Source organism: Stegostoma tigrinum, chromosome 14 (genome assembly GCF_030684315.1).
Source record: "Stegostoma tigrinum isolate sSteTig4 chromosome 14, sSteTig4.hap1, whole genome shotgun sequence".
In the NCBI taxonomy this organism is placed as follows: domain Eukaryota; kingdom Metazoa; phylum Chordata; class Chondrichthyes; order Orectolobiformes; family Stegostomatidae; genus Stegostoma; species Stegostoma tigrinum.
Window position 1 is genome coordinate 62,727,891 of NC_081367.1, and position 7,557 is coordinate 62,735,447.

The 7,557-nt window shown below is 43.0% G+C and overlaps 1 protein-coding gene across 2 annotated transcripts in view; it reads right to left on the reverse strand.

Moving 5' to 3' along the window:
- Window positions 1-3,165, reverse strand: part of LOC125457448 (neprilysin-like) — a 206,318-nt gene extending 203,153 nt beyond the window's left edge. The window contains exon 1 of one of the 2 annotated variants that reach the window (XM_059651202.1): window positions 2,688-3,165. The gene's annotated coding sequence lies outside the window, so the exon portion shown is untranslated. Of the gene's footprint in view, window positions 1-277; window positions 405-2,687 lie in introns of those variants that run through there. The other variant, XM_059651203.1, reaches the window with a different exon arrangement.
- Between the last annotated feature and the right edge of the window lie 4,392 nt (window positions 3,166-7,557).

Genomic DNA, 7,557 nt, shown 5'->3' on the forward strand with positions numbered 1-7,557 from the left:
CCGAGCAAGCGCACTAATTTCACGCTAATCGGACAAACAATATTCGATCTAAAAGAACAATATACTGCAACTATTTGGGCGAGGGAGTTACTGATAGTCACGGCTGTCATAGAATGACAGACAAGCTGCCTTCGATTGACTTGGTAATAAATTGGGGTTCGTATCTTGGAAGATCAATTTTTTTAAAAAATGCATCAAACTTTAGCCCTGTAAAGTTTGAGAGTGAAAAAGTAACTCCGACGAGTTATTTGGGAGTGGCGTATCACCGTGTACTTACAGACCAGAGAAGCAGCCTAACAGCTGGAGGGCAGAGACACAGGAGTAGTGAAAGGTAACTGTTTAGATTTGGTGCAATAATCCAGCCCCCGGAACCGAGAGAGACAGAGCAAAACACCAATAACCATCGTTTGTTTTAATAGATGTGCTGTTCCACTCACATAGGGGTTAAAGACCATTCGCTGCTGACGCCCAGAAAATGCCTGATCAGCATTTCAGAGGCAATTGTATTAACTTCTGTGGACACAAAGGTTGGTTTCCATTAATTAGAGAATCTAAAACACGGGAGGGCTGGGGGTTGGGGAGAGCAGTCTAAGGGTAATTTCAGGCTTTATTCTGGTAGCTGTGAATGTAGAGAATTACCTGCCCCAGAAGGTTGTGGAGGCTCTATTTCAAACACATCTGAGGCTAAGTTAGAGTTTTGGTCTCTCAGGGAGCCAGAGTGGCAGTGTGTTATCTACTCCTGCTCCTTAGTTTGTACACTTTTTGGTAAAGACACAGCAGAGGTGGAATTTCCGATGCAGTTAAAATTGAAGTGAAATCAGTGAAAAAAAAGCTCCAACTGGGTTAAGGTGGAAGGGACGAATAGTGGGTTAAGGGTGAGACAAGACCACTTAGCCGGCACCATTATTCTTTGAAAAAAAGCTTCAATATGAAATTGGTGTATTTGGGGGATCAAAAAGGAAAGTTGATATTGACTGGTTTGATTTTAAAATAATGACTTCGACTTGTGGGGATGTGAAACTAAACTGTCATTGCATCATATAAATTCCATCCCCTCTTCTAAACGCAGACAGCTACTTGCCACTGGATAGAATTAACTTCATATTGACATTTCCTTTCGTGCTAGTACGTATTATTACGATATGATAGAACTGAACTTGAATATTGCTGAACCTAAAACTCATTTCGTTGAAGCTTTCCATCTCGAGCTAATCAGGACAATTCGCAAGAAATACTAAATTTACAGAGCAAACAGCATTTACAATATTGTTCAGCAACTGTCAACGTTTGGAAATCTACATGGGTCACTAGCTTCTTTCGGACGGGATGTACACAGACGAATTACTTTAATAGATTTGTTCCCTATATCACAGCATCCCCAGACCGTGAAATAGTGGGGCGCGTCTATTGCATGTAATACGATAGTGACTGTATTTTCCTTTTACAACCTCCCCAGTGGGAACACAAGTTTTAGATTCGGCGAACTGCCTCCTCCGCTTGGAAGAATCTCTTATGGGAGTGTGTTTTCATTTGTATTGTTAATACTGTGATTTTTTTTAACTGGCGTCCCTGGTCTTTATCCTAGAGATAGCAAACTGAGGAAAGTCAGGGGCAGAGGGACTGATCAGATCTTGTATTAGAAAAAAGATCTAGCGAAGATTCCCGAGTAGAAAATCACGTGGAAGAGGTGCACGTCAATCAATGGGGTGGCAAATCCCCAGCACGGGTCATTGGGTGCTTCAATTTCAGACCAAGTTCAGAGAGATAGAGTGAGAAATAGACTGAACGGAACAAGTTGACCAGAAGGCGTCGATAAGAGATTATATCACGCTTCGAAGTGAGGATAAGCTTCGAAGCGGAAAGTCCAAAGGGTCGCTTTTTTAGCCGACGTGTTTTTTTTCAATAAGCTGCTGCTGATGTATGGATCACCTTCAACCGTTTGAAGCCACGGCGAGCGGTCACCAGGGCAATTGTACTGATCACCGGTCGGGGCATGGCTACTGAAGGGAAACCAGGGACGGAGCTCGCTCGCAAAAACGAGGCAACCCTTTCAAGGGAAACTAAATATGCTACATCGCCCGAACCCTGACCCGCAATCACTCTCCACCCCACAAAGCCCCTGATCGAAACAAGACAAAAATACTATTGCCCTCAGTAAACCTGAAATTGAATTTCGAAAGCTTTTAGAGGGAGGGGGCATCGAGTGAAGGTCAGCACTGGAATGATGGGGTCAGCTTCCCAGTGAAAGTGGACAGGTAAATCTTCACTCCACTGAAGCTCTCTACCTTAGAATAATATCCAGATCATTCCACCTCCTCATTTTTTGTTTTGTTTTGCATGCGAATATGTTGTCAATATGATTCAAACACTTGACAAACTGTGATACATTAACCAGTCCATGTCAAACGCTTAGAGATGAATGCTTTGTAGATTGATACAAGGCATCTTTTGCAGGCAAATGACAAATGAAATTAAATGTCCTAAACCTCTATTACATCTACTGTATATGCAACAAGTCTTCACTGAGACGCTGTCACCTCAGAACAAATGTCAGGGTTCAGATTGCAGATGCAACACATATTTAGGACCGTCTTTTCTTTCAAATGTGTGTAGAACTATTTTGTTTCTGTCTGTTCCCTTCATAAAGACAACACACACACACACACACACACACAGAGCGAACTTACCAGCTATCTGTTGTGTAGCTTGCTCCAGTGCCATTGGATGTCACTGGCCAATCAGACCGAGAACACAGGCAGTGGCAGTCATGGTGATATTGCCCAGGTGATAGTGTCAGTTCCCGAATCCAGCCCACCGAGAAGGAGAACGTTATAGACACCACCATGAAGCCACAGTCAGAGCCCTCTGCCTCTCTACCTTTCCCTCGGCCTTTCGACTGTGATCACACGGCAACTTGCGATCGGCCAGCACTTTACTAAGCGACATGTACCTTGCAGCGGCAACCTGAGTCGATATTAGCCGCCCTGGTTCATGCTCAGCGTACTTCAGCTGGAATCACAGATGAAATGAGAAGGAGGGGGGAGGGTTTGTGGGGAGGGGTGGTGGTGGTGGAGGAGGTGGAATAAGGACCGGGGTGGGGGTCTGCCTGTAGGGACACGAGAGAAGCACGCAACTTCTTTCAGTGAGTGCATGACCTGAAGCTTTCTATTCGTGGACGGCGAGCGTGTCTTAACAACTTGGCTGAGTTCAGGGGCTGCCTGCCAGAAGTCCGTCTGACAGTCGTGCATACTCATTGGCCCTGTCGCTGTCTCTCCCTGACAACCCCTCCACCCCACCCCACCCCCCACCCCCCATCACCACCACCTTCTGTCTCCGACAACATTTTGAAATCATTGAGAATGAATTCGCAGGCGCCCCGCTTTTCGAAATTCGAACGCACACTTGGCAACTTGGCCCTGCGCCAGTCTTCCAGCCTTTCTCTCCCCCGCCCGGGGTGGCATCATTTCTTGGGCACAGAAACACCTTGGATAAAGACCGGGCAAATTCTGGCTGGTCTGTCGAATCTGGCGCTCAGGATCTTTTAAGAGGCACATGTCCAATTGCCCCCGATCAGGTTACCCACCCAAACCCCCTTCCCCGCCCCGAAGGTGACAGAAAGTTAGCTACAACATTTCCCCCACGTCCGCCCCTCCAGCGCACTTCAAAATCAGCCTCAGGGACTGAATAAAGTATGCTTATTACCAGTTTTGTGCATCTCCTCAATAATGAATTAACCCCTATCAAGACTAGGTTCAGCTCCCCATTCAATCCACAGGCTCAATACACTTGGGGACGCAGACACTGACCAAGTATACATATTTGGAACATACCACCCCCATTCCCCCCATTTCTCTCCAGTCTGATAAAGTGAGTATATTAACATACTGACAATACAATCAATATACTTGGCTCTCAGATCACCTATAACCCAGTGCAGCTCCAGTCTACAATGGTGGAATTAGTCACATGCTGCATTTAACCTAGCATATTCTTGGTTTTTTTAAAACCAGGGTTCTGGGCATTTGAATACCACAAATCTCTCCAGGAATGATGAATGTATCAGCCTTTGGTCTCTGGGCCTCATGGACAAGTTGGTTGAGCCTCCTTTACAATTCAGTTCAATTCTGGCAGGGCAAAGCGTGGAAACAGAAAATTGAGTCCATGTTTGCTGTCTTCGGTGAACTTGCAAGATCCAAGGTAGTGCAGGGAGTTTATCCTGATCTCTAGGCTAATAATGACCGCTCAAGCAACATTACTGAAATAGGTTACCTGGTCATGCCTTTTGCTGTTTGTGTACTTCTGTAACTATTTTTCTCAGAACTCTGTGCACATCTAATGCATTTTCTTGCATTTTCCCAGGTTTTGGTCATAACACCTCCACCCCCTTCAGTAGCCCAAGACCTAAGCGCTGCAATTCCCTCTTTACCCCTTTCTTACCATTTAAGATAGCCCTTAAAAAGCTTACCTCTTTACTTAGGCTTTATTGTCACTGATGCAAACAACTCCTTATGTGACAGGATGTCACATTATATTTTGCAACACTCCTATGAAGCACTTTGGCGTATTTAATTGTACTGAAGACATTACATGAATATCATTGTTATTGTGGGACCTTCCAATATAGAAATTGGCTGGCATGTTTCCTACATTACAACAGTGACTACACTAATGTGGGCACATTTTTTGTGTAAACCACATTAGGATGTTCTGAATTTATGTAAAACCCAATTTTGACACAAATCCATGATAAAAGGTACCTGGATATGGTGATGGAATAAGTCAAACTCTTTTTTATTGTTCAGAAATTTCATCCTAAATTATTTATTATTGCATCCATTTTTCTGTGAAAACTGTAAATTGATGCCACTTCTACTTGACTTTGCTGATTCCAGTAAATCTGCATCTAAAGATCTACCAAGATAACTAAAGAGACATGGTCATCCATTTAAGTCATTTAAGAAAAATGCTGTTTGAGTTTGACAAAGCAGGCAATCAACAATTTTGTTTATATTTTGTGATGGGAATTGAGGTTGCTGAGGAAATTACAATTTACTAACACACTCTCAACAACTGTCTGCAAGTTAACTCACCCTTTGAGAAGCCACTGTAGAACTCCTTATTGTTCAGATTTACTTGTTGCTTAAAACAACAGGTCACAAACATGCATTCTGTGACAGCAATGCAGGGTGTGTTTTTACTGAGACATCATCTTTCTCAGTTCTGCTGTGAGGAAATACCGTGCAATGATTGACTCACATCTCTTACACAATTCTTACTTCTGATCTTTGCATTTCTGCATATATCACCAGTAAATCACAGCAAAGCAAATATATATATATATAAGAGAATAACAAAACAAAAACAGAATAACAAAATGGAGCCAGACAAATGCATTAACCTTTCTCAATCTCTTCTAAATGTCCCGTTACCATGGTTATCTTGCCCTCTTAAACTCTTATATCATTGTATTACTGTAAGCATGATGTACAAGCTAACATATTTCAGACTATCCCAAACATGGCTGACTGGCTTTCACACATACCATCACCCTTCTAGGGAAATGGAGGGATCATTGCCAAAGGCTCATTTACGCCATGCATGTCCTGCTCAGCAGAAATTTGATTTAACTCATTGTGCTCTGACCTCAGTGACAACCCAGGAATTGAGATACTCAGACACTGTAGCTATTTGTGCCAAACTATCAGATTCAGAGGATAACAAAATTAAAGACCCACAGACGCTGAATGTCTGAAACAAAAAACAGAAAACGTTGAAGCAGAACTGGCAGCATCTGTATAGAGAAAAGCAGAGTTAATATTCTGAGTCCAGTGACCCTTCAGGTTCCATTGAAGGCTGACAGGACTTGAAATGTAAACTCTGTTTTCCCTCCACAGTTGCTGTTAGACTTGCTAAGTCTCTCCAGCCCTTCCTGCTTTTGTATTAGAACCACAGAGTTGGTTACCCAAAACCAAGCATTCTTCAAATCATGCACTCACACAGCAGGGAAACAGACCCTTCGGTCCAAACAGTCCATGCTGGCTATAATACAAATTAAACTAGTCCCACCTGTCTGATCCCAGCCCATTTCCCTCCAAACCATTCTTTTCATGTACCTAAATAAGTGCCTTTTAAATGTTGAAACTGTGCCCCCATCCACCATTTCTCCAGGAAGGTCATTCCACATGCGAACCACTGTCTGTGTAAAATTTTTGCTCCTCATGTCTTTTTTAAATCTCTCTCCTCTTACCTTAAAAAATGGCCCCTAGTCTTGAAATCCTCCTTCCTAGGGAAAAACAAATCACCTACCATTAACCCTATCTAAGACCCTCATGATTTTTTAGACCTCTATAAGGTTACCTCTTGACCTCCTATGCTCCAGTGAAAAATGTCCCAGCCAGTCCAGCCTTTCTTTATAACTCAAACCTTCCTTCCCCATCAACATCCTGGTAAATCTCTTCTGAACCCTCTCTGGCTTTATAATATTCTTCCTATAACAGGGTGACCAAGACTGGACACGGTACTCCAGAAGAGGCCTCACCAATGGAACACAAAAGCTGACGTTTTGGGCCTAGACCCTCCATCCAGCTTCACACTTTGTTATCTCGGATTCTCCAGCATCTGCAGTTCCCATTATCTCTGAGGCCTCACCAATGTTCTGTACAACCTCAGCATGACTTCCAAGCTCCTATCCTCAAAGGATTGAGAGCGGGAGCAGGCAGGTAGACTAGTTTAGTTTAGGATCATGTTCGGCATGTACTGGCTGGACCAAAGGATCTGTTTCCGTGCTGCATGACTATGAGGATAATTGTGCGAAACACGTTTTTAACCACCTTGTCTATATGTAATGCAAATTTCAAAGAATTATGTACTTGAACCTCAACAACACTCCCCAAAGTGCTACCAATTCTAATCAATGTTACAATGTATCAACAATAAGAACAAAAGACTTTGAATTTATATGAAACCTTTCACACATCCCAAAGCACTGTACAGGTAACTGAATGCGTTTGCTTAATAGTTGTGATTGTAATGTAAGAAATGCAGCAATAAGTCACATCCAAACCAATGTGGTGACAATCCGGTAACCTTTTTCATGAATAATAAAACAAAGAACTGAGGCTGCTGGAGATCTGAAACAAAGAGAAATGGAAATTGATGCAGAAAATCTGCAAGCCTGGCAGCCTCTGTGGACAAAAAGCAGAGTTAACATTTTGCGTGAAGAAGGCTTTTGGTATACTTGCCTTTATTGGCCAGTGCGTTGAGAATAGGAGTTGAAAAGTCATGTCGCAGCTGTGCAGGTCATTGGTTAGGCTACTTTTGGAATACTGTGCACAATTCTGGTCTCGCTGTTATAAGAAGGCCATTGTGAAGCTTGAAATAGTTCAGAAAAGGTTTACAAAGATATTGCCAGGGTGGGAGAGTTTGAGCTATAGGGAGGGGTTGAACAGAGGCTGTTGTCCCTGGAGTATTGGAGGCTGAGAGGTGATCTTATTGAAGTTTGTAAAATCATGAGGGACATGGATAGGGTGAACAGACAAGAGGGCATAGTTTTAAGGT